This window comes from Tachyglossus aculeatus, chromosome 21, assembly GCF_015852505.1.
Source record: "Tachyglossus aculeatus isolate mTacAcu1 chromosome 21, mTacAcu1.pri, whole genome shotgun sequence".
NCBI classification, from domain to species: Eukaryota; Metazoa; Chordata; class Mammalia; order Monotremata; family Tachyglossidae; genus Tachyglossus; species Tachyglossus aculeatus.
In genome coordinates this window covers 19,573,680-19,600,235 of record NC_052086.1, presented here as the reverse complement: position 1 = coordinate 19,600,235, position 26,556 = coordinate 19,573,680, and the positions used below count along the sequence as shown (strand labels likewise).

The following is a 26,556-nucleotide window of genomic DNA, read 5'->3' as shown; positions in this document are numbered from 1 at the left end:
GGGCTGGACACAGTCCCTATCCCACATAAGGCTCCAAGTCTTAACCCCCATTTTACAGAAGAGGTAACTGAGGCCCAGAGAAGTGAAGTCATCATCATCATCAATCGTATTTATTGAGCGCTTACTGTGTGCAGAGCACTGTACTAAGCACTTGGGAAGTACAAGTTGGCAACATATAGAGACAGTCCCTACCCAACAGTGGGCTCACAGTACAAAAGGGGGAGACAGAGAACAAAACCAAACATACTAACAAAATCAAATAAATAGAATAGATATGTACAAGTAAAATAAAGAAATAAATAAATAGAGTAACAAATATGTACAAACATATATACATATATATAGGTGTTGTGGGGAAGGGAAGGAGGTAAGATGGGGGGATGGAGAGGGGGACGAGGGGGAAGTGACTTGTCCGAAGTCACACAGCAGACAAGTGGCAGAGCCGGGATTAGAACCCAAGTCCTTCTGACTCTGTCTTCTAGGCTGTCTTTTCTACCCCACTCATTCTTCTCCCTCTTTAGCCCTTCTGTAGAAGTAGGAGCCAGTGTGGGGTGCAGGGGCCAACTTTCTATTTAGGGGGCAGGGTGGGAGGGGGGGCTGAGAGTTTAGGAGGACTGGAATGGATCAGGCTTCCAAGAGCAAACAGGCCAGAAAGCCACCATTTTGGCTCTTTTAATAATAATAATAATAATAATAATAATAATGGCATTTATAAAGTGCTTACTATAGGCAAAGCACTGTTCTAAGCACTGGGGTAGTTACAAGGTGATTATTAGGTTGTCCCACGGGGGGCTCACAGCCTTAATCCCCATTTTACAGATGAGGTAACTGAGGCACAGAGAAGCTAAGTGACTTGCCCAAAGTCACACAGCTGACAATTGGCAGAGACGGGATTTGAACCCATGACCTCTGACTCCAAAGCCCGTGCTCTTTCCACTGAGCCACGCTGCTTCTCTTTTCTGTTCTGAATGGAAACTCAGCGACTGTACAGTGCTCTGCACACAGTAAGCGCTCAGTAAATACGATTGATTGATTGATTGATTGATTGAATGACTGAGAGTGGTGGTACTCACCTCTGTGAAGTGAGCCCCGAAGGCAGGGCATATAGGCAGAGGACCGGGCACCCAAAGTGCTAGTTCAGAGCTGGAAGGAAGGCAGCAAAGCCAGGAGCAGAGATCAGTAGGTTGCGATCAATCATGGCCCTGGGGCATTTCATTCAATCGTGTTTGTTGAGCGCTTACTCTGTGCAGAGCACTGTACTAAGCGCTTGGGAAGAACAAGTCGGCAACATAAAGAGACGGCCCTACCCAACAACGGGCTCACAGTCTAGAAGGGGGGAGACAGACAACAAAACAAAGCATGTAGACAGGTGTCAAATCATCAGAACAAATAGAATTAAAGCTATATGCACATCATTAACAAAATAAATAGAATAGTAAATATGTACAAGTAAAATAGAGTGATAAATCTGTACAAATATATACAACTGCTGTGGGGAGGCGAAGGAGGTAGGGAAGAAATGGGGATGGGGAGGAGGAGAGGAAAAAGGGGGCTCAGTCTGGGAAGGCCTCCTGGAGGAGGTGAGCTCTCAGTAGGGCTTTGAAGGGAGGAAGAGAGCTAGCTTGGCAGATTGTGTGGAGGGAGGGCATTCCAGGCCGGGGGAAGGACGTGGGCTGGGGGTCAACGGCGGGACAGGTGAGAACGAGGTACAATGAAGAGGGGGACCCCAGCGTGGCTCAGTGGAAAGAGCACGGGCTTTGGAGTCAGAGGTCATGGGTTCAAATTCCGGCTCCTCCAATTATCAGTTGTGTGTTATCACTTAACTTCTCTGGACCTCAGTTACCTCATCTGTAAAATGGGGATTAAGACTGTGAGCCCCCTATGGGACAACCTGATCACCTCCCCAGTGCTTAGAACAGTGCTTGGCACATAGTAAGCGCTTAATAAATGCCATTATTATTATTATTATTATGATTATTATTATTATTACCACACACCCATATCTCTTTACAGGAGAAGGCCTGGAAGCCTGGGAGACCATTCCTCCAGAACCAAAGTGAGGATTTCCAACTAGAGAGGTCCTTGCTGCTCCAAACGTTGAATTAACACTGTAGGGGAATTGATGATAATCCCAGGGGAAGAAGGATCAGGGGGAAACTACTTCTCCCCTCAGACTCACAAGGCTGGTGCGAAGAAAGCAAGCCCACTAAAGCCAAATCCAGGTAAAAATGGAGCTCCTGGACCATCCACGGGTCGAGCACTGAGGTTCCAGGGCCAGGCCCTGTCTCTCTAACAAAAATAGGAGGCCTCTCTTGCCCTCTCCCAAGCTACAATGTCACGGGCACTGAGGCCTCTGCTTGCAGACTCTAAAATGGGACTGGGGGAGCTACAATCCTTTCAGGGGGTCATGAGGGAGAGATGAAGGAGGCCAGGGACAAACCTTTATGCCTCAGGAATTGCAGCAACCACTGCTCAAGCTGTGAGCAGTCAGCCTTGTCACCACAGAGAAGCAGATTTATTACTCTATATTTTACTTGTACATATTTACTATTCTATTTATTTTGTTAATGATGTGCATCTAGTTTTATTCTATTTATTCTGATGACTTGACACCTGTCCACATGTTTTGTTGTCTGTCTCCCCCTTCTAGACTGTGAGCCCGTTGTTGGGTAGGGACCGTCTTTATATGTTGCCGACTTGTACTTCCCAAGTGCTTAGTACAGTGCTCTGCACACAGTAAGCACTCAATAAATACGATTGAATGAATGAATGAATGAATGGATAGAGCACAGGCCTGAGAGGCAGAAGGTCATGGGTTCTAATCCCGGCTCCCCGACTTGTCTACTGTGTGACCTTGGGCAAGTCACTTCACTTCTCTGGGCCTCACTTACCTCATCTATAAAATGGGGATTGAGATTGTGAGCCCCCATGGGACAGGGACTGTGTCCAACCCTATTTGCTTGTGTCCACCCTGGCGCTTAGTACAGTGCCTGGCACATAACGTTTAACAAATGCCACAGTTATTATTATTATTACCATCTTCACCCTCTCCAGTGGCACAGAGACTGAATTAATTAAGGAACTTGTTAGGTGCTTATTCTGTGCCAAGCACTGTACTAAGCACTGGGGTAGATCCCAAATAGTCTGGTAGAACACAGTCAATGAATGTCCCACATGGTAAGTAGGATGGAGTAGGACTTAATGCCCATTTTATCGATGGGGAAACTCAGGCACAGAGAGGTTAAGCAACTTGCCTAAGTTTTCACAACAGACAAGTGGCAGAGGTGGGATTAGAACCCAGGATCTCCGACTCCAAGGCCCAGGCCGTGCTGCTTCTCTCTCTCAGAGCAAATCACAGCCCGATTACTCCAGGCTCTGGGGAGGAGAAGGAGGGAGAATGTCGGATATCGTGGGATGGGGCGGAGGGGCTACTAAGAGCTGAGAAAATTGGAGCTCAACTGTGCTAAGGTTTACGGATGACAGATACTCAAAAGGAAAACAAAAGGAGGCATTGGGCATGAGGTGGGTGGGAGGTTGAAGGGTAAGAAGCCTCTGCCCCTTTAAGAGGGCACTGTTAAAATGAGGAAGAACTTAGCTAGCAGCAGTGTGTTTTGAGCGTCACTCACTGCACACAGATCACTTTAACAGGTGCTTGAGGAATGTAAAATGAAATAAAAGCCTGGATTCTTGCCCTTTAAAAGCTTATATTCTTTTACATACCTGATTTCTTCACTTGCTTCTCCCCAGTTTGTTCTCTGGACTTGCTCCTCACCGCGTGTTCACCCTCTTACTCAGCTCTCTCTCTCTTTCTCTCTGGAATCCCCTGCCTCTGATCCCTTGCTCTCCTCCTTCCCTCTGCCTGAAACTTCCTCCCACTTTAAATCTGCCAGTCTCCAGCCATCTTCAAAGCCCCCCGAAAGCCCTCCTCCTCCCAGAGACATTCCCTGGTTAATTTCCACCTCCCAGATTGTGTCAACCCTCTGGTCATCCTAAGCACTTCTGCAGAGTCAATATACCCACGAACTATTCCAGAACTTTCACCCTCTCCTCAATTCCCCAGTGACCCCACCTCCCTCCTCTTGCCTTAGATGACCTTCCCTCTTCCTTTCTACATTCAGGAGGCACTTCTGATCATCGGTTTTAATCCATCAGTGGTATTTATCGAGCACATTTTGTGCAAAGCACTGTACTAAGTGCTTGGGAAAGTACAAAGAGCATGGGCTTGAGAGTCAGAAGTCGTGGGTTCTGGTCCCGCCTCCGCCACTTGTCAGCTGTGTAACTTTGGGCAACTCACCTAACTTCTCTGTGCCTCAGTTACCTCACCTGTAAAATGGGGATTAGAAAGATTGTGAGCCCCATTTGGGACAACCTGATAACCTTGTATCTCCCCCAGTGCTTAGAACAGTACTTGGCACATAGTAAGTGCTTAACAAATAACATCATTTATTTATTTTACAACCCAACGGAGTTGGTAGTCATGTTTCCTACCCATGATGAGCTTACGGTCTAGAAGAGGAGCTTACAGTCCCAAAAGCTTAGTGGGATGCTCTGCACTCAGTAGAGGCTCGATAAATGCAACTGACTGAATAATCATTCATTCTTTCAATCGTATTTATTGAGCGCTTACTGTGTGCACAGCACTGTACTAAGCGCTCGGGAAGTACAAGTTGGCAACATATAGAGACGGTCCCTACCCAACAGCGGGCTCACAGTCTAGAAGGGGGAGACAGACAACAAAACAAAACATATTAACAAAATAAAATAAATATAATAAATATGTACAAGTAAAATAAATAGAGTAGTAAATATACACAAACATATATACATATATACAGGTGCTGTGGGGAGGGGAAGGAGGTAAGCTGGGGGGGATGGAGAGGAAAGAGTGGGCTCAATCTGGGAAGGCCTCCTGGAGGAGGTGAGCTCTCAGTAGGGCTTTGAAGGGAATAACCATTTCTTAAAGAACTTCAATATGGAGAAATTGTGTAATAGCAATAATCCTGTCTCTGCCACTTGCCCACTGTGTGACCTTAAGCAAGTCACTTAACTTCTCTGTGCCTTAGTTTTTCCTTCTGTAAAATGGGGATTCAAGATCTGTTCTTCCTCCCACTTAAACTGTGAGCACCATGTGGGACAGGGACCAAGTCCAAAGTGATTATCTTGCATCTACCCCAATGCTTTGTGCAATCCGTGGCACACATTAAGCACTTAACTTAGTATTTGTGGTTTGATCCAAGGCATATGCTGCTTGGAACAAGCCATTCCATTCAGACACGTATGAAGCGGAAAGATCATTCCCTAATTCTGCAAAAGTATTCGGGGCCGGCTTCAAATGGTAAGCAAAAGAGCACTGTAAGCAAGAGAGCCCAAGGAACTCTATTAGAGGAAGCCATGGTCATTGTCTTGTCTTATGCTATTGAGTCGCCACCAACCGATAGCGAAGCCACGGACACATCTCTCCCAGAATGCCCCACCTCCATCTGCAATTATTCTGGTAGTGTATCCATGGAGTTTTCTTGGTTAAAAATTGCCTACTTCGGTGCAGTAAGCTCAAGTCTCTGCCCTCGACTCTCTCCCATGCTGGTGCTGCCTTTTAGACTGTGAGCCCACTGCTGGGTAGGGACTGTCTCTATATGTTACCAACTTGTACTTCCCAAGCGCTTAGTACAGTGCTCCGCACACAGTAAGCGCTCAATAAATACGATTGATGATGATGATGCCCAGCACAGGGGAGTTTTCACCTGTAGCAGATTGCCTTCCACTCGCTAACCCCTGGCCAAGCTAAGACTGGAATGGGTATGCCTCTCCTTGACTCTCCCTCCCGTAGTCGAGTCTGGTAGAGTGCTGGAAACTCTCCAGATGCAACGCTGAGAGGGGGGTTAGGGTGGCAGCATCATGAAAATGCTTCTGCCTCTGTTTTCATTGCACAGACATAAGTTGTAAATGGTAGGAGCAACTTACAAAAGACTGGCTTTCACGGCTTGAATCTGCTAAGGGTAACACTGCAAATCTTTGGCTAGATAAAGTCTTCTTCCCTTGGATCATCCACTTAATTTTACCAATTCCCTTTAAGGTTTAGGCAAGTGTGTCAACTGAATCTCATGGAGATACCTGGTGCCTCTGTAGATGCCAAGCTGATCAATCAATCAATCACATTTATTGAGCGGTTACTGTGTGCAGAGCACTGTACTAAGCGCTTGGGAAGTACAAGTTGGCAACATATAGAGACAGTCCCTACCCAACAGTGGGCTCACAGTCTAGAAGGGGCAGAGAACAAAACCAAACATACTAACAAAATAAAATAGAATAGATATGTACAAGATAAATAAATAGAGTAATAAATATGTACAAACATATATACATATATACAGGTGCTGTGGGGAAGGGAAGGAGGTAAGATGGGGGGATGGAGAAGGGGACGAGGTGTGGATGTTAGTTTTACTCTCCTAATAATAACAATGACCACGGTAATAATGGCGGAATCTTTTAAGCGTTCACTATGTGCCAAGCACTGGGACAACCACAAGATAACCAGGTCAGACACTGTCTGCCCCAGAAAGAGGTCCCAGTCCAAGGAAGACGGAGAACGGGTATTGAACCCCTGTTTTCAGAAGGGGAAAGAGAAACTGAGGGAAGTGAAATGATTTGCCCAAGGCCACATGGTGCTATGGCGAATGGTAATACAGTGATGCTGTCTGAGACAATAATAACAGTAACTGTCTTATTTGTTAAAAGTCTAGCATGTGCCAAGCACTGTACTAAGTGCTGGGGTTTATACAACAATAATAATAATTATGGTATTTGTTAAGTGCTTACTATGTGCCAGGCACTTTACTAAGCGCTGGGGTGGATACAAGCAAATTGGGTATAAACCAATCAGACACAGTCCCTGTCCCACATGAGGTTCACAGTTTTAGAGGGAGGGAGAGCGGGTATTTTATTCCCATTTTTCAGATGAGGTCACTAAGGTGCAGAGAAGCTAAATGACTTACCCAAACTCATAGAGCAGGCAATGATAGAACCAGGATTAGAACACAAGTCCTCTGAGTCTGCCGCCCAGCTTTTCTGAGCCTTCCCTTTTCTGTATCCTTAGAGCATTTCCTCTTCCCCTCTTGGCAGTGATTGCTTATGAGAAACCAAAGGATAAAAAGGAAATTTACTCTTCAGCACCTGCTGTCTAGAAACCCCATTTCTCAGAAACCTAAGGCCTAAATCTCCCAGAATTATCCAGGAACGAGAGTCAAACAGTAAGTCAAGTGGAACCTTTAAATTCAGGAGAGAGACCCCTCTTTGGTGTTCTTTTTGCGAGCTGGAATAGCCTTGCTGACTGCTGAGTACAAATACTTAGGTACTTTATTGGTAAATGTAAGAAGGTTTGCTTGTATATTTTTAAGAGTTTGTGTGCCTAATGAAGCTTGACTATCTAGAGATGTTTGTATTTTAGATGTTTAGCTCTTCCCATCTTTGCCTGTGTATTCAACTGTTTGGGAAATGTCTGTAGACATCATTAATTTTTTTCGGGTTTCTCCCCCAATAACCCTGACTGACCAGAAGTCCGTAAATACAGCGTGGAGTGTACTGCAGTCCTGTAGCTTGGAATCACGATACAAGGCATCCTGAAGGACTCAGAGTCCAACAGCCAAGCAGATGAGCAGTGAACAAAGTTTCAGTGTTGTTTTCCTGCCTTTGTTCCAGGTCTCCGTCATTTTTGATCCTGCCTTGCTTCTTGCTGTTGAAACTGGCCTGCAAGTGCTGCTGATGGAGTAGCAGTAGTCAAGGGGCTAAAAAGGTCATGGGTTCTAATCCCGGCTCCACCACTTGTTTGATGTGTGACCTTGGGCAAGCCACTTCACTTCTCTGGGCCTCAGTTACCTCACCTGTAGAATGGGGATTGAGACTGTATGCGCCAGGTGGGACAGGGATTGCGTCCAACCTGATTTGCTTGTATCCATCCACCTCAGTGCTTAGTAGTGTCTGGCACATAGTAAGCATTTAGCGAACACCACTATTATTATTGTTATTATTATTATTCTTGCTGCCAGTGCAGGTTTTAAAATGAAGAGAAATTTTTCTTTAATGGACTAATTATCTTGTATCTAACCCAGTGCTTACCCTAGTGCGTGGCTCACAGAAAGCACTTAATAAATGTTTCTGAAGCCATCCATGAAAAAAAAAAATGAAACAGTTACATTAAAATCTTCAAGTTAACATTAAAGTTGCATTAAATTAGAGAAACAGTATCGCCTAGTGGATACAGCACGGGCCTGGAAGTGAGAAACACCTGTGTTCTAATCCCTGCTCTGCCACTTCTCTGTTGTGTGACCTTCGGCAAGTCACTTTCCTTTTCTGAACTTCAGTAGTTCCTTCATCTGCAAAATAGGGATTAAGACTGAGCCCCATGTAGGAGAGGGACTGCGACCAACCCGATTTGCTTGTATTCACCCCAGTGCTTAATACAGTGCTTAATACTATGTGCCTGGCACATAGTAAACATTTGACAAATGCCATAATTACAATTATTATCGCTTTAAAAGCAAACAGTGTTTCCTTATTTCTTCTGCATATTTTCGTCACTCCCTGTGGGCCCATCCATCATTTCATAATCACCCTCACGTTTGCCTCCAAAAGTTCTTCATTCCAGCTCTCCCATAAAACACTAATCCCCTGAGTGAGTTTTAACTAAAATGTCCAGTTCTTAGCTATAAAAACACTATACATTCTTTCCTTACATGCCAAAACCCTGACTTCTAGGGCAGATCCAACAACTCCATAGCCCAAGTCCTCTAGGAGCCTTTGGCCGCTTCAGATAGCACTACGGCTTCTCTAAAACCTGATGCCTCGTTGCCATCACATTCTAGTCTCTCAGAGAATATGCTGGCCTTCATGATTTGATTTTCAACTTTCTTGTCTATTGTGGCATCCTTGGCCATCCTACAGGCTTGGATATTGGAATCCTGAGGCAGCATTTGGCTAGATATTGCCAGTAAAAATTTTGGTTTGTATCAAAGACTTCCTTGGAAAAGGCTGGCACCTTGCTTCAGTTTTCTTCTCATTTATCAAACCATGGTGGTTATAGTAGTAGTAGTAGTAGCAGTAGTAGTAGTAGTAGTATTCATTAAGTGCTTATTCTGAGCAGAACACTGTGCTAAATGCCAACTCTGTGCCAGGCTGACTCTGTAAAGTGGTCCACCACAATATGTCTTTGACAATGTGTGCTTCTAGGTCATCCATATGTAACATATTTTGTATACATTCATTCAATCGTATTTATTAAGCGCTTATTGTGTGCAGAGCATGTATATTCAATTGTTCTTCCAAATTTTTTAATGGTATTTGTTAAGCAGTTACTATGTGCTAGGTACTGTTCTAGCTGCTGGGGTAGATACGTGGTAATCAGGTTGGTCACAGTCCCTGTCCCACTTGGGGCTCATTGTTTTAACCCCCATTTTCCAGATGAGGTAACTGAAACACAGAGAAGTTAAGTGACTTGCCCAAGGTCATCCAGCAGACAGTGATAGAATTGGGATTAGAACCCAGATCCTTCTTTTCACTTATTCATTCAATCGTATTTATTGAGCGCTTACTGTGTGCAGAGCACTGTACTAAGCACTTGGGAAATACAAGTTGGCAACATATAGAGATGGTCCCTACCCAACAGCGGGCTCACAGTCTAGATGGGGGAGACAGACGACAAAACAAAACATATTAACAAAATAAAATAAATTGAATAAATATGTATAAATAAAATAAATAAATAAATAGAGTAATAAATACTTACAAACATATATACATATATACAGGTGCTGTGGGGAGGGGAAGGAGGTAAGGCAGGGGGGATAGGGAGGGGGAGAAGGGGGAGAGGAAGGAGGGGGCTCAGTCTGGGACTCCCAGACTCAGGCTCTATCCACTAGGCCATGCCACTTTATTTATTTTTACTACTCTATTTGTAAATATTTTTATTTCTCTCTTCCCCCATTAGAGCATTAAATTACTTGTGGTCAGGGAATGTTACATTTTTTTTGTTTCGTTCTTCCCAAGTACTTAAATAAAGCATGTTGCACCTAGAGGGTGCCCAATAAATGTATAATTTGCTGGTGCTACTATTACTACTACTATTATTAGTACCACCACCACCATCAGAGGATAGGAAGCATATTCTAATGCCACTCTTCAAATTCCTTATTACATTCTTCACAATAATAATAATAATAATAATAACAATTGTGGCATTTGTTAAGCACTTAGTGTGTGCCAGGCACTGTGCTAAGTACTGGGGTAGATACAAGCAAATTGAGTTGGATGCAGTCCCTGTCCCAAGTGGGGCTCACAATCTCAATCTCCATTATACCAGAGAAGCAGTGTGGCTCAGTGGAAAGAGCCCAGGCTTTGGAGTCGGAGGTCATGGGTTCAAATCCCGGCACTGCCAATTGTCAGCTGTGTGACTTTGGGCAAGTCACTTAACTTCTCTGGGTCTCAGTTACCTCATCTGTATAATGGGGATTAAGACTGTGAGCCCCCTGTGGGACAACCTTACCTTATCATCTTGTAACTTTTCCAGCGCTTAGAACAGTGCTTTGCAAATAGTAAGCACTTAATAAATGCCATTAGTATTATTATTATTATACAGATTTGGTAACTGAGGCCCAGAGAAGTAAAGTGACTTGCCCAACATCACATAGAATAAATTGAACAGGTCTGGACCTCCATCCATCATCATTTTACCCCACTGAAGATGGGGGTGGGGAGGGCAAATAATAATAATAATAATGATGATGGCATTTGTTAAGTGCTTACTATGTGTCAAGCACTGTTCTAAGCACTGGGGTAGATACAAGGTAATCAGGCTGTCCCACGTGGGGCTCACAGTCTTAATCCCCACTTCACAAATGAGGTAATTGAGGCACAGAGAAGTTAAGTGACTTGTCCAAAGTCACACAGCTGATAGGTGGCAGAGCTGGGACTAGAACCCATGACCTCTGACTCCGAAGCCTGTGCTCTTTCCACTAAGCCACGCTGCTTCTCAATATGGATAAGATGGGGTCCACCCATCTGTGGTACAAAGAGTTCTGCTGTCATGGAGCAGTTTCAGAATCCTGATGAATTTCTTGAGATAGTTGCATTTACTAGGCCAGACCAGAGTTCAGATCTGAGGGGAAGCAGTTTGGCTTAACAGAAAGCGGAGTCAAAGGACCTTGGTTCTTATTCTACCTCCACCATGTATCTGCTGTATGACTTAGGCAAGTAACTTAACTTCTCTGTGCCTCACTCAGTTCCCTCATTTGCGAAATGGGGATTCAATACCTGTTCTACCTCTTATACCTCTTACTTAGATTGTGAGCCCCATGTGTAACTTAATTGTCTTGTATTTACCCCAATGCTTAGTACAGTACCTGGTACATACTAATTGCTTAACAAATACCACTATTATTGTTATTATTATCTACTGAGGGAATGCAGTCAGTGACTGTAAGCTCGTTGTGCACAGGGAATATGTCTGTTATCATTATATTGTACTCTCCCAAGCATACAGTGCTCTGCACACAGTAAGCCCTCAACAAATATGAATGACTGATTGACAGAAAATAATAATAATAATAATGATGGCATTTGTTAAGCGCTTACTACGTGCAAAGCACTGTTCTAAGAGCTGGGGAGGATATAAGGTGATCAGGTTGTCCCACTGGGGGCTCACAGTCTTAATCCTCATTTTACAGATGAGAACTGAGGCACAGAGAAGTGAAGTGACTTGCCCAAAGTCACACAGCTGACAACTGGAGGAGCCAGGATTCGAACCCATGACCTCTGATTCCCAAGCCTATGCTCTTTCCACTGAGTCATGCTGCTTCTTGGTATCGCTTCCTGAATTTCTGTCATTCTTGTTGTTCTGCAAAGATCATGACTACTGAGCCATCCCATGGTATAAAGCTACATTGTGATTCTGGAAATGTGTGGCCAATAATTTTCATTAAATCTGGTCCAGGATACCTGGCTAAGGTCTTTTCATCAGTGGAGAACAGTGAGACCCCCTCACTACATTGGACTCAATCTGATTGTTTATTAGATTGTAAGCTCTTTGAGGAAAGGGATCGTGTCTACTTTACCGCATCCTACCAAGCGCAGAATCAGTACTTAATAAATACTGGATTAATGAATTGTTCACTTTCCTTCTTGGAGATGGTGCTGATAATGGAATCTTCAAACTCCTGTGGCATCTCCTCAGGGTCAACTTTTGCTGAGGAAAAGTTGGTTAAGTGTTTAAGCAAGGTCTCCCCTCCATATTTGTAGATCTCAGCAAGCTTGTTATTAATTTCCAATATTTTGCCAGGTTTCATGGCTCTGATTGCCATGGTGACTTCTTCAATAATAATTATGTTATCTCCATCAGCGTGGCCTAGTGGAAAGAACACAGGTCTGGAATTCAGAGGACTTGAGTACTAATCCCAGCTCCACCACAGACCTGTTATGTGACCTTAGGCAAGTCACTTAACTTCTCTGTGCCTCAGTCACCTCATCTGAAAAATGGGGATTCAATACCTGTTCTCCTTCCTACTTAGATTGTAAGCCCTATGTGGGACAGGGACTGTGTCTGACCCTATTATCTTGTATCTTCCCCAGCTTGTAGAACGGTTCTTGACACATAGTAAGTGCTTAACAAATGCAATTATTATTATTAAGCACTTATTACACGTTAGGTACTAGTTTAGATTCAAAGCCATGAGATCAGTTATAGTTCCCTTATCACGTGGCGCTTGCAATCTATCTTATTCCCATTTTAAAGATGAGAAAACTGAGGCCCAGAGAGGTTAAGTGACTGACCCACAGTCAAGCTGTCAGCAAGTGGTGAACCTTGGTCCCCTGACTCCATGTCCCCTTTTCTTTCCCCTGGCCCATATAATGGCCAGAGCTCGTGCCATATCTTCTCATTAGTGATTTCCTAAACTTTGCAGGATTTAACTTCTCTGGGCTTCAGTTACTTCTTCTGTAAAATGGGGATTAAATCCTCCTTCCTCCAACTTAGACTGTGAGCCCCATGGGGGACAGGGACTGTGTCCAGCCGATAAATTTGCACCTACCCCAGAGCTTAGAGTAAGTGCTGGACAAATACTAAACACCCAACAAATACCATTAAAAAAAAGAACAAGGTAATTTCAGGAGATCATTGAAATAGTATTGCCACCACTTTAGGATTCTCTCTTGTTCTTTACAAGACTGTGGAAGGGTCTTAAGAGTGAGTTAGGCCCTTTGGATTCTTTAGAAATATGTAGAATCTCTGATTGGGCAGTCTGCCTAGTCTTGCAGCTCTTACACTCTGGCATCCAACCACTTGTCTCTTATGACCCTCAACTTGATTTGAAGGTCGCAACATCAGTTTCTGGAAAGTTTTCTTTCAGAATCATGAGGTGCTACAAGATCAATCAATCGTATTTATTGAGCGCTTACTGTGTGCAGGGCACTGTACTAAGCGCTTGGGAAGTACAAGTTGGCAACATATAGAGACAGTCCCTACCCAACAGTGGGCTCACAGTCTAAAAGGGGGAGACAGAGAACAAAACCAAACATACTAACAAAATAAAATAAATAGAACAGATATGTACAAGTAAAATAAATAAATAGAGTAATAAATATGTACAGACATATATACATATGTACAGGTGCTGTGGGGAAGGGAAGGAGGTAAGATGGGGGGATGGAGGGGGGACGAGGGGGAGAGGAAGGAAGGGGCTCAGTCTGGGAAGGCCTCCTGGAGGAGGTGATCTCTCAGTAGGGCCTTGAAGGGAGGAAGAGAGCTAGCTTGGCAGATGGGCAGAGGGAGGGCATTCCAGGCCAGGGGGAGGACGTGGGCCGGGGGTCGATGGTGGGACAGGCGAGAATGAGGCCCGGTGAGGAGATTAGCGGCAGAGGAGTGGAGGGTGTGGGCTGGGCTGGAGAAGGAGAGAAGGGAGGTGAGGTAGGAGGGGGCGAGGTGATGGACAGCCTTGAAGCCCAGGGTGAGGAGTTTCTGCCTGATGCGCAGATTGATTGGTAGCCACTGGAGATTTTTGAGGAGGGGAATAACATGCCCAGAGCGTTTCTGGACAAAGACAATCCGGGCAGCGGCATGAAGTATGGATTGAAGTGGGGAGAGACACGAGGACGGGAGATCAGAGATAAGGCTGATACAGTAGTCCAGACGGGATAGGATGAGAGCTTGAATGAGCAGGGTAGCGGTACGGATGGAGAGGAAAGGGCGGATCTTGGCAATGTTGCAGAACTGAGACCGGCAGGTTTTGGCGACAGCTTGGATGTGAGGGGTGAATGAGAGAGCGGAGTCGAGGATGACACCAAGGTTGTGGGTTTGTGAGATGGGAAGGATGGTAGTGCCATCAACAGAGATGGGAAAGTCAGAGAGAGGGCAGGGTTTGGGAGGGAAGACAAGGAGTTCAGTCTTGGACATGTTGAGTTTTAGGTGGCGGGCAGACATCCAGATGGAGATGTCCTGAAGGCAGGAGGAGATGCGAGCCTGGAGGGAGGGGGAGAGAGCAGGGGCAGAGATGTAGATCTGGGTGTCATCAGCGTAGAGATGATAGTTGAAGTCGTGGGAGCGAATGAGGTCACCAAGGGAGTGAGTGTAGATCGAGAACAGAAGGGGACCAAGCACTGAACCTTGGGGAACCCCCACAGTAAGGGGATGGGAGGGGGAGGAGGAGCCTGCAAAAGAGACTGAGAATGAACGACCGGAGAGATAAGAGGAGAACCAGGAGAGGACGGACTCTGTGAAGCCAAGGTCGGATAGCGTGTTGAGGAGAAGGGGGTGGTCCACAGTGTCAAAGGCAGCTGAGAGGTTGAGGAGGATTAGGATAGAGTATGAGCCGTTGGATTTGGCAAGCAGGAGGTCATTGGTGACCTTTGAGAGGGCAGTTTCCGTGGAATGTAGGGGACGGAAGCCAGACTGGAGGGGGTCGAGGAGAGAGTTGGTGTTGAGGAATTCGAGGCAGTTCATACCATACAGTACACTTATTTTGCTGCAAATAGTGTTTTTTTAATCTCTGAGTCATTTTCATCAAGGAACAAATAAGCCACAAATGTATAAAATATACAAACATACTAGCTGAAAATTCCCAACAGCATTTGGATTCTAAGAGATCATAACACCAAATGATTTCATTTCTGGGAATGGATCTGCTGATATTTGTATATCATCAAATACTCTTCCTCTTCCTAAACACAAAACAACCCAATCACTGCCTTCCTTTATGTATTTTCTGATTAACAGATTTCATCGAGCTGCAATTCTCAGCCTTTGAAAATCTGGGGATGCAGCAGACAATTAGCTTAGAGTGACTCATTTGTCATTGATTTCGGGGTCTCGTTAAATGCTATTACTTTTCATCTTGGTTATGGCTTTAGTACAACCACCTTTAAGTCTTCTTCTCCTGCTTCAGGGAAACCCACCCTCTTGGGTTCAAGTTTCTGATAGAACAGGATGGACGACCCACGGCTCTTGAGCATCCCTGGCCCTTCTTGATACCACATGACATCACAGTGGTGTCTTTTTATGGGGTTCATCATACCTTCAGATTTGGCCCCACAATGGTGACACCAGTGGCTTTGCCCTCTCAACTTCATGGGCTGAAAGTAGCTGGTCCCACCCGACCCTTCTCTGGCAGAATGGGATTGAAGCCGCTCCACTCCCAGCCTATTGCTGGCAGGACATAGCCCCACCCAGCCCAGGGCATCTGGGATTTCCATTACCCTCATCACAAGGAGGCTCTGGAGTTTGCTTAATCGATCATTTTGATGTAACTGTGCCTCTCAACAGCTCTAGATTTTGCTACTCACTGGGCAGGTAGGATTTTATAGCTTTCTTTTCGATGGGGGTCGGGGGGGATGGCAATACAATTTAAAGCTGGAATTTAAAAAAAGATAAATGTTTTAAGATACTGAATTTTATAAGAGAAACTATTTATTACCAAGAAAATCTTAATTTTGTTCCAAAAATTGGTTTAAGTAATCCTGCTGACTTTGGATAAAATCAGTAAGTTTTGAAAGATTCTGTCTGCCATCTTGATTAAAAATGGCATCCAATTGTATCCAAAGAAGGACAAAAACCTGCTCCTTATCTCAGGAAATGTCATACCCTTCTCAGATCACATTTCCTTCAAGAGGCCCTTTCCTGATGAACCTCTCATCTCTCTCACTCCTACCTTACCTCACTGATCTACTATTACTAGCCAGTCCACACCATTCAGTCCTCTAATGCCGTTTTATTCTCTGTACTTCAATCTATCCCATGGCCAACACATCTTGCTCACGTCTTCCCTCGGGCCTGAAATTCCCTTCCCCTTCATATACAACAGTGTATCACTCTCCCCATCTTCAAAACCTTTCTAAAATCACTTTTCTTCCACAAGGCTTTCCATAACTTAACCCTTCATTTCCCCTATCAACTCTCCCCTCTGAGTCACTTATGTTCTTGACTGTGTACACCTTAAATTCTTTGATATTCACCACAGCCTTATGGCACTTATGCATCTATCCTCATACTCTACTATTTCTTCTGACTGTAATTTATGTTCACTCATTCAATCCTATTTATTGAGCGCTTGCTTTGTGTAGAGCACTGTACTAAATGCTTGGGAAGTACAATTCAGCAACAGAGACACTGTCTGTCTCCCCCTTGTAGACTGTAAGCTCATTGTAGGCAGGGATCTTGTCTAACAACTCTGTACACAGAGCAAGCTCAGTAAATTCCATTGATTAATTGATTAATCATCTTCCCACTCTTCTCAGCTACTGCCTCTTCAACACTTTGACGTCACCTAAACACTTGACTACTTTTCCCACTGTAGATCTTTTTCACGCACCTTTAGATTGTAGACTGTCAGTTTGTTATGGGCAGAGAATGTGTCTGTTAATTTTGTTGTATTGCACTCTCCCAGGAGCTTAGCACATTGCTCTGCACATAGTAAGCGCTCAATAAATACCACTGATCGAATGATATTTTTTATAAGCTGTTGCTTCCTCCGACCTGTAGTTTATTTTAATGTTTTCCTCCCTCTTTAGACTGTAAGCTCTTTGTGGGCAGGAAGAGTGTCTAGCAACTCTAGTGTAGTATACTTTCCCAAATGTTTAGTACAGTGCTCTGCATACAGTAAGTGCTCAATAAATGCTACTGATTGATTGATTGATTTAGTGGCTATCTACACCAGTTAACTGTAGGCTCCGGGAGAACAAGACTTATGTCCTCAAGTAGTAGTAGTAATAATAATAATAATAATAATAATAGTCATGGTATTTGTTAAGCACTTATTATGTGCAAAGCACTGTTACGACCTTAGGTGGAAACAAGGTAATCAGGTTTGGGTATGGTCCCTATCTCACATGAAATCCCCATTTCACTAGATGAGGTAACTGAGGCACAGAGAAGTGAAATGACTTGCCTAAGGGCAGTCACACAGTAGACAAGTGGGGACCCAGGATTCGGACCCAGGTCCTCTGATTCCCAGATCCATGCTCTATCCACTCGGCCAAGCTACTGCTTCGGGAATCAGAGAGTCAGAAGGTCATGGGTTCTAATCCTGACTCTACCATTTTTCTGCTGTGTGACCTTGGGCAAGTCACTTCACTTCTTTGGGCCTCAGTTAACTCATATGTGAAATAAGGGATAAGGCTGTGAGTCCTATGTGGGACAGGGACTGTATCCAACCTGATTAACTTGTATCTACCCCAGCGCTTAGTACAGTGCTTGGCACATAGAAGCGCTTAACAAATACTATAAATGTCTGTCTCCCCTTCTATTCATTCATTCATTTATTCAATCATATTTATTGAGTACTTACTGTGTGCAGAGCACTGTACTAAGCATTTGGGAGAGCACAATGCAACAATAAACAGACACATTCCCTGCCCACAATGAGCTTACAATGTAAAGGAGAAGCAGCGTGACTCAGTGGAAAGAGCCCGGGCTTTGGAGTCAGAGGTCACAGGTTCAAATCCCGACTCCGCCCATTGTCAGCTGTGTGATTTTGGGCAAGTTACTTCACTTCCCTGGGCCTCGGTTCCCTCATCTGTAAAATGGGGATGAAGACTGTGAGCCCCCGTTAGACAACCTAATCACCATGTAACCTTCCCAGAGCTTAGAACAGTGCTTTGCACATAGTAAGCACTTAATAAATGCCGTCATTATTATTAATAAAGGAGGGGAGATAGACATTAATATAAGTAAATAAATTACAGATATATGCATAAGTGCTGTGGGGCTGGGAGGGAGGAAGAAAAAAGGGAGCAAGTCAGGGTGGTGCAGAAGGGAGTGGGAGAAGAGGAAAAGGGGGGACTTAGGGAATGGCTCCTGGAGGAGATGTGACTTAAAAAAGGCCTAGAACTTGGGGAGAGTAATTGTCTGTCAGATTTGAAGAGGAAGAGTGTTCCTGGCCAGGAGCAGGATGTGGAAGAGGGGTCAGTGATCAGATTGGCAAGATCGAGGCACAGTGAGGTTAACATTAGAGAAGCGAAGTGTGTGGACTGGGTTCATTCATTCATTCATTCAATCATATTTATTGAGCTCTTACTGTGTGCAGAGCACTGTACTAAGCGCTTGGGAAGTACAGGAGAGCAGTGAGGTGAGGTACGAGAGGGCAAGGTGATCGAATAGAGAAGCAGTGTGGCTCAGTGGAAACAGCCCTGGCTTGAGAGTCAGAGGTCATGAGTTCTAATCCCCACTCTGCCACTTATCTGTTGTGTGACTGGGCAAGTCACTTAACTTCTCTGTGCCTCAGTTACCTGGTCTGTAAAATAGGGATTAAAACCGTGAGCCCCATGTGGGACAGCCTGATTACCCTGAATCTACTCCAGCGCTTAGAACAGTGCTTGTCACAAAGCAAGAACTTAACAAATATTAATATTATTATTATTATTACTTTAAAAGCCAATGGTGAGGAGTTTTTTGTTTGATGTGGAGGTGGTTGAGCAACCACTGGAGTTTTGGGAGGAGTGGGGTGACATGTCCTGAATGCTTTTGTAGAAAAGTGATCCGGGCAGCAGAGTGATGTTTGGGCTGGAGTAGGGGGAAACAGGAGGCTGTGAGGTCAGCCAGGTGGCTGATGCAATAAATCCAGGTGGGATAGGATGAGTGATTGTGTTAATGTGATAGCAGTTTGGTTGGAGTGGAAAGGGCAGATTTTAGTGATCAATCAATCAATCAATCATATTTATTGAGCGCTTACTGTGTGCAGAGCACTGTACTTAGAGCCTGGGAAGTACAAGTTGGCAACATATAGAGACAGTCCCTACCCAACAGTGGGCTCACAGTCTAGTGATGTTGTGAAGGTGGGACCAGCAGGATTTAGTGATGGATTGAATAGGTGGGTTGAATGAGAGAGAGGAGTGGAGGATAATGCCAAAGTTATGGGCTTGTGTGATGGCACCATAACTGTGAGACAGGAAGAATGATGGTGCCATCTACAGTGATGGGGATGTCACGGGAAATGCAGGGTTTGGGTGGGAAGATAAGGAGTTCTGTTTTGAACATGTTAATCTTGAGGTAATGGGAGGATATCCAAGTAGAGATACCTTGAAGGTAAGAGGAAATGTGAGACTGCAGAGAGGGAGAGAGACTAAAAACTAGACTGTAAGCTCCTTGAACTGTATTCCCCCTAGCTCTTAGTAGAGTGCTCTGCTCACAGTATGTGCTCAGTAAATAGCACTGATTGATTTGATTGATTGATTTTTGCTGCCGTTTGACTGGTTTGGAGAGAACTCTTGCAGGAGGCCTAAGAGGGAGAAGTCTGCTTAAACCCACCCTGTTGGGGAAGCCCAAACATATAGGAGAGATCCATTAGGGCTTGCTTTTAAATTTAGCCCTGTGTCAGAGAAGCAGGGTGACCTAGTGGAAAGAACAGACCCAGGAGTCAGGAGGCCTGAGTTAATTAATGTTCATATTTGTTAAGTGCTTACTTTGTGCAAAGCACTGTTCTAAGTGCTGGGGAGGTTACAAGGCCATCAGGTTGTCCCACAGGGGGCTCAAGGTCTTAATCCCCATTTTACAGATGAGGGAACTGAGGCCCAGAGAAATTAAGTGACTTGCCCAAAGTCACACAGCTGACAAGTGGCAGAGCCGGGCTTCGAACCCATGACCTCTTACTCCAAAGCCCATGCTCTTTCCACTGAGCCACACTGCTTCTCATAATAATATAATAATAATGGCATTTGTTAAGGGCTTACTATGTGCCAAGCACTGTTCTAAGCGCTAGGGGGATACAAGGTGATCAGGTTGTCCCACGTGGGGCTCACAGTCTTAATCCCCATTTTACAGATCAGGGAACTGAGGCACAGAGAAGTTAAGTGACTTGCCCAAAGTCACACAGCTGACAATTGGCAGAGCTGGGATTTCAACCCCTGACCTCTGACTCCAAAGCCCGTGCTCTTTCCACTGAGCTACGCTGCTTTTCTTGACCTCAGCCCCTCAATAGCAGATTCTAAACTGAATTTCCATGTAACATTTACAGTCTTTGCCAAACATTTGATTTCAACTCATTCATTTCACAAAGATGTACTCAAAATATATAAATGTTGAAATGTCAAAACCATCTTTAGGTTTCAGTTTAGATGGAAAGTTTGAGTTCGTCGATCAGTCAGTCAATCGTATTTATTGAGTGGTTACTGTGTGCAGAGCACTTTACTAAGCGCTGGGGAGAGTACAATATAACAAGGTAATAGATATATTCCCTGTACACAACGAGCTTACAGTCTAGGGGGGGAAACAGACATTAATATAAATAAATAAAATTACAGTTATGTACACAAGTGCCTTGGGGCTGAGAGGGGAGAATGGATGAAAAGAGCAAGTCAGGGCAGCGCAGAAGGGTGTGGGAGAAGAAGAAAGACAGCTTAGTCAGGGAAGGCGTCTTGGAGGAGAAGTGCCTTTAATAAGGCTTTGAAGGTGGAGAGAGTAATTGTCTGTCGAATATGAAGAGAGAGGGCTATACCAGGCCAGAGGCAATATGTGTGTGAGAGGTTGGCAGTGAGATAGACCAGCCTGAGGTACAGTGAGAAGGTTGGCATTAGAGGAACGAATTTGTGAAGTTTTCATTATGCTATTCTTTCTTTTTAGTTAACCTGGTCTAGAATACCATTTAAAGCTTCAGCATTGTTGGGCTGCTAAAGGGTTAAAGAGAAACACCCCGGTCTAATGGAAAGTGCAAGGGCCTAGGAGTTAGGGGAACTGGTTTTAATCCTTGTTTTAAAACACTGGCTCTGCCACTTGCCTACAATGTGACCATAGGCAAGTCATTTAACTTCTTTATGTCTCTGTTTCTTCCTCTATAAAATGAAGATAAGATACCTGCTTTCCCTCCCCCTTAGACTGTAAGCCCTTTGTGGTACAGGGATTCTGTCAGGCCTGACTGTATGGTGTCTGCCCCAGTGCTTAGTACAGAGAAGCACATAAGTGGCAGTGGCAGGATTAGAACCCAGGTCCTTCTTACTTTCAAGCCCACGCTCTGTCCATTAGAGCACACTGCTACTTGTCTGCTGTGTGACCTTGGGCAAATCACTTAATTTTTCTATGCTTCAGTTACCTATCTGAAAAATGAGGATTAAAAGATTGTGAGCCCCATGTGAGACATGGACTGTGTCCAACCTGATTAGCTTGTAGCTACCCCAGAGCTCAGGGCCTGGCACATAGAATGTGCGTAACAAATACCATAAAAATAAAACAAAGAAAAACAAACAACCCAAAAAAAAAAACTGTTTCACACTGGCTTTCCTAGTGTCTAATGTCTCCTCATGGACTGCTCATTGGCCCTTGGCTAGGAACCACTCTTGTCTAAAGTTGTCCAAACAGCTTGTGAAATTTTAGGAAGCAATAAAAAAAAAATCCCTGTGTTTGAAGCAGGTCAACAAAATCTAAGAAAGCAATTGAAAAATAGACCTATGGGCTGTGAAGGCTGAGAAGGCAAAATATTCTGTTGCGGGCACTGAGGAAGAGTAAGGAAAGCAAGCAAGACTAAGGAAAGAGTAAGAAAACCAAATCTGTGCCATTCCCCTAAAGAAATTTCCCATCTTTTAACGCCATCCAATTTTCTCAAGTCATCATGCCTCGCTTAGCTTCAATACCCAAACTATCTTCCCCTGCTGACCAAATGGCACTCTCAACACCACTCTCTACTGAACTCAACTCACTTGCTCCCCTATCCCTTTGTTGATCTTGTACCACTAACCCACAGCCCTGGATCACCTCCAAAGTCTCCTTCCTTTGCTCTCAGGCATAAGCCTCAGAGCGCTGCTGGCAGAAATCTAGATAATAATAATAATGGCATTTATTAAGCGCTTACTATCATGCAGACCTCATCCACTTCAAGTTTATCCTCACGTGCTTTAACTCTGTCCTCTCCTCTGCCCAGCAAAATTATTTCTCCATCCATATTGACACCCAAACCCATTGTCCTCTCCAGTTGTTCCAGATGTTTAACTCCCTCCTCAAATCCCCTATGCCACCAAATCCCCAATCCCTTGCCCAGTGACCAGGCCACCTACTTTATTGAGAAAATTGAAACCATCAGACATGAGCTTTCTAAAATCTCCCCTGCCCTTCCCCCAATCTTGCCCCACTCCTACACTTTCTTCAACTCTCCCATCTTTCCCAGCAGTATCTCAAGAGTAGATTTCCTGACTTTTAAAATCCACCCCCTCACATTCATTCATTCATTCATTCAGTCGTATTTATTGAGTGCTTACTGTGTGCAAAGCACTGTACTAGGCGCTTGGGAAGTACAAGTTGGCAACATATGGAGATGGCCCCTACCCAACAGCGGGCTCACAGTCTAGAAGGGGGAGACAGATAACAAAACAAAACATATTAACAAAATAAAATAAATAGAATAAATATGTACAAATAGAGTAATAAATACATAAACATATATACGTGCACATCTGACCTGATCCCTCCAAACCATCATAAAACATTTGCACCCTCCCTGCTTCCCTCCCTACCTGCCACCATCAACTGTTCTCTCTCCCATAGCTTCTTCCAGACTGCTTTCAAACATGCCCATGTCTCCTCATCCTAAAAATAACCCTTGCTTGACTTCACAGCTCCCTCCAGTTATCGTCCCATCTCCCTCCTACATTCCTCTTCAAACTCCTTGAGTGAGTTGTCTACACCAGCTGTCTTAAGTTACTCTCCTTCGATTCTTTTCTTGACCTCCTTCAATCTGGCTTCTGTCCCCTTCACTTCACAGAAACCGCCCTCTCAAATGTCGCCAGTGATCTCCTACTTACCAGATCCAATGGCCTCTACTCCATCCTAATCTTCCTCGACCTCTCAGCTGCTTTCGACACTGTGGACCATCCCTTCTCCTGGAAACATTAACCGATTTTGGCCTCACTGACACTGTCCCCTCCTGGTTCTCCTCCTCTCCCTCTACTAAATCTCAGTCTCTCTTTTGTGGGCTTCTCCTCTGCCTCTCATATGGGTCCCCTTCTAATCTCTACCTACACCCACTCCCTTGGAGAACTCATTCACTCACATGGCTTCAACTACCACCACTGTGTAGATGATTCACAAATCTAAATCTCTAGCCCTGATCTCTCTCCCTCCCTACAGTCACACATTTTCTCCTGCCTTCAAGGACATCTCTACTTGGATGTCCTCCCATCACCTCAAATGTAGCATGCCTAAAACAGAACTCCTTACTTTCCCACCCAAATCCTGTCCTGACTTTTCCATCATGTAGACGGCACCACCATCCTTCCTGTCTCACAAGCCCGTAACTTTGATGTAATCCTTGACTCCTCTCTCTCATTCAACCCACATATGCAATCTCTCACTCTATCCTATTGCTTCAACCTTCACAACATCACTAAAATCCACCCTTTCCTCTCTATCTAAACTGCTACCACGTTAATCCGAGCATTTATCCTATCCTGCCTTGATTACGGCATCAGTATCCTTGTTGACCTTCCAGCCACCTGTCTCTCCCCACTCCAGTCCATACTTTACTCCAGTATGATTTGGCTCGATATCCCACGTGCCTGGCTAGAAAATGCAATCCCCTCGAGGGACAGAGATTGGGTCTAATTCCCACTTGTGTATTCTTTCCCATCTTGGCACATAATAAGCATTTAATAAGTACTATTACTACACTCTTCAGCGTAATTGCTACCAAAGAAAGCGGCGGCTCGGGTTTCACAGCATTCAAGTTTATAAATGGCTATGGGAAAATACCTGTCCTTTGGCAGTAAGTGGATTTAAGTGCTTACTTTGTGCAGAGTACTGTACTAAGTGTACTAACTGGCCAGGTTAGAGAGATGCTGGACTTTTCTTCTTTCTCTCTCCCAACTCCTCCCCGCCCCACACTGTGTTATTCTCCCCATTTTCCTTACTTTTAGCTTCCACTCCCCCAGGGGCCTTCATTTCTTCTTTTGGCCTATTTGACTCTTTCCTTTTCTATTGACCTGCCCTTCTATTTCTGGGGGAGTCTTTCTGTACTCCCTCTCTCTGTCCCACTGGTAGTCTACTTGGGCCTCTCTACATTTCCCTTTCTAATTCTTCCATTTAATGTTCTTCTCTGTCTTGCCCTGTTGTGAAACTTAGTTCCTTTGTTATTCTCTCTGTTGTTTTCTTTTGATGGCCTCTATGCCTTTTCAGTCAGTGTATCTTCTCAATCAATGGCGTTTATTGAGTGCTTGCTATTTGCAGGTCATTCTACTAAGTGCTTGGGAGAGTACAGTATAACAGAGCTAGCAGACATGTTCCCTGACCACAACAAGCTGAAAGTCTAGTCTTCCTCTTTCCCTCTCCCTCCCTCCTCTCTCCATCTTTCTTATTCTGCCTCCCTCTGTCTCTGTTCCTCTCTCTGTCTCTGTTCCTCTGTCTCTGTCTCTGTCATCATCCTCCACCTCCCTATTTTTTCTGTTTCTACCATTCCTCCAGCAACTCCTCTTTCTTTCTCCTAAGAGGAGCAGTGTGGCTCAGTGGAAAGAGCATGGGCTTGGGAACCAGACATCATGGGTTCTAATCCCCGCTCCGCCATTTGTCAGCTGTATGACTTTGGGCAAGTCACTTAGTTTATCTGGGCCTCAGTTACCTCATCTGTAAAATGGGGATTAAGACTGTGAGCCCCACGTGGGACAACCTGATCACCTTGTATCCCCCATAGTGCTTAGAACAGTGCTTTGCACATAGAAAGCACTTAACAAATGCTATTATTATTATTATTATTATTATTATTGTTATTCTGGAGTCCCCAAAAGGTGTGGTGGGAAAGTGACTTGCCCAAGGGAAGCAGTATGGCCTAATGGATAGAATGCGGGCCTGGGACTCAGAAGGATCTGGGTTCTAATCCCGTTTCCCCCATTTGTCTGCTCTGTGATCGTGGGCAAGTCAATTCACTTCTCTGTGCCTCAGTTACCTCATCTGTAAAATGGGGAGTAAGACTATGAGCCCCATGTGGGACCGGGACTGAGTCCAACCTGATTAGTTTGTGTCTACCCCAGGGCTTAGAACAATGCTTGACACATAGTAAACACTTAACAAGCACCATCATTATTATTACAGCAAGCATTTGTCAGAGCTAGGATTAGAACCCAGGTCCTCTGACTCCCAGCCCATGCTCTTTCCATTAGGGCATGCTGCTTCTCTAATGTCAATGGCTTGCTATTTCTTTTCCGTGATTCCAGGGCTGCTACAAACCAGCCCAGTCTGGGCATTTCTCCTCCAGGGTTTAAACCAGAACTGATGAACCTCTGCAATCCAGTAGAAGAAGAAATTGTTTTTGCCCCTTGCTCCACTTCCTCCCCACTTTGCCCCCGACCCCCGGGATTATCTAGGCTCCTCTAAGTCCTCAAAACAGAGAATTGTGTGGGCCCAGTTGAAAGAGCACAGGCCTCAGAGTCAAAGGACCTGGGTTCTAATCCCAGCTATGCCATTTACCTGCTGTGCGACCTCAGGCAAGCCACTTAATTTATCTCTGCCTCCTTTCCCTTATCAGCAACATAGGGATTCAATACCTATTCTCCTTCCTACCTCGACTGTGAGCCCCATTTGGGACTTGATTATTTCGTTTCTACCTGGCACTTAGTAAAGTGCTTGGAGCATTGTAAATACTCCACAAATACCACAATAATAATAATAAGAAATGTACTTGGGTTCATGCCTGGATTCTAGCCAGTAGGGAAGGCGTTATCATGGCTTATTGGAAAGGGCCCGGGCTTGGGAGTCAGTGGTCGTGGGTTCTAATCCCGGCTCCGCCACATGTCTGCTGTGTGACTTTGGGCAAGCCACTTAACTTCTCTGTGCCTCAGTTACCTCATCTGTAAAAGGGGATTAAGACTGTGAGCCCCACGTGGGACAACTTGATTACCTTGAGTCTACCCCAGTGCTTAGAACAGTGCTTGGCACATAATGAGCACTTAACAAATACCATAATAATAATAAGTTCTTGTCCCACTGCCTTCTGGGTCACCCTGACTTGCTCCCTTTCTTCATTCCCCCTCCCAGCGCCACAGTACTTATGTACATAAATGTCATTTATTTAATAATAATAATATAATAATAATGATGACATTTGTTAAGCACTT

General features: G+C 44.6%; 1 non-coding gene across 1 annotated transcript; it reads right to left on the bottom strand.

The window, feature by feature from the left end:
• Nucleotides 1–5,739: 5,739 nt before the first annotated feature.
• Nucleotides 5,740–5,877, bottom strand: LOC119943118. Its single transcript, XR_005455597.1, has one exon. It is a non-coding gene; the product is annotated as a small nucleolar RNA SNORA7 (small nucleolar RNA).
• Between the last annotated feature and the right edge of the window lie 20,679 nt (nt 5,878–26,556).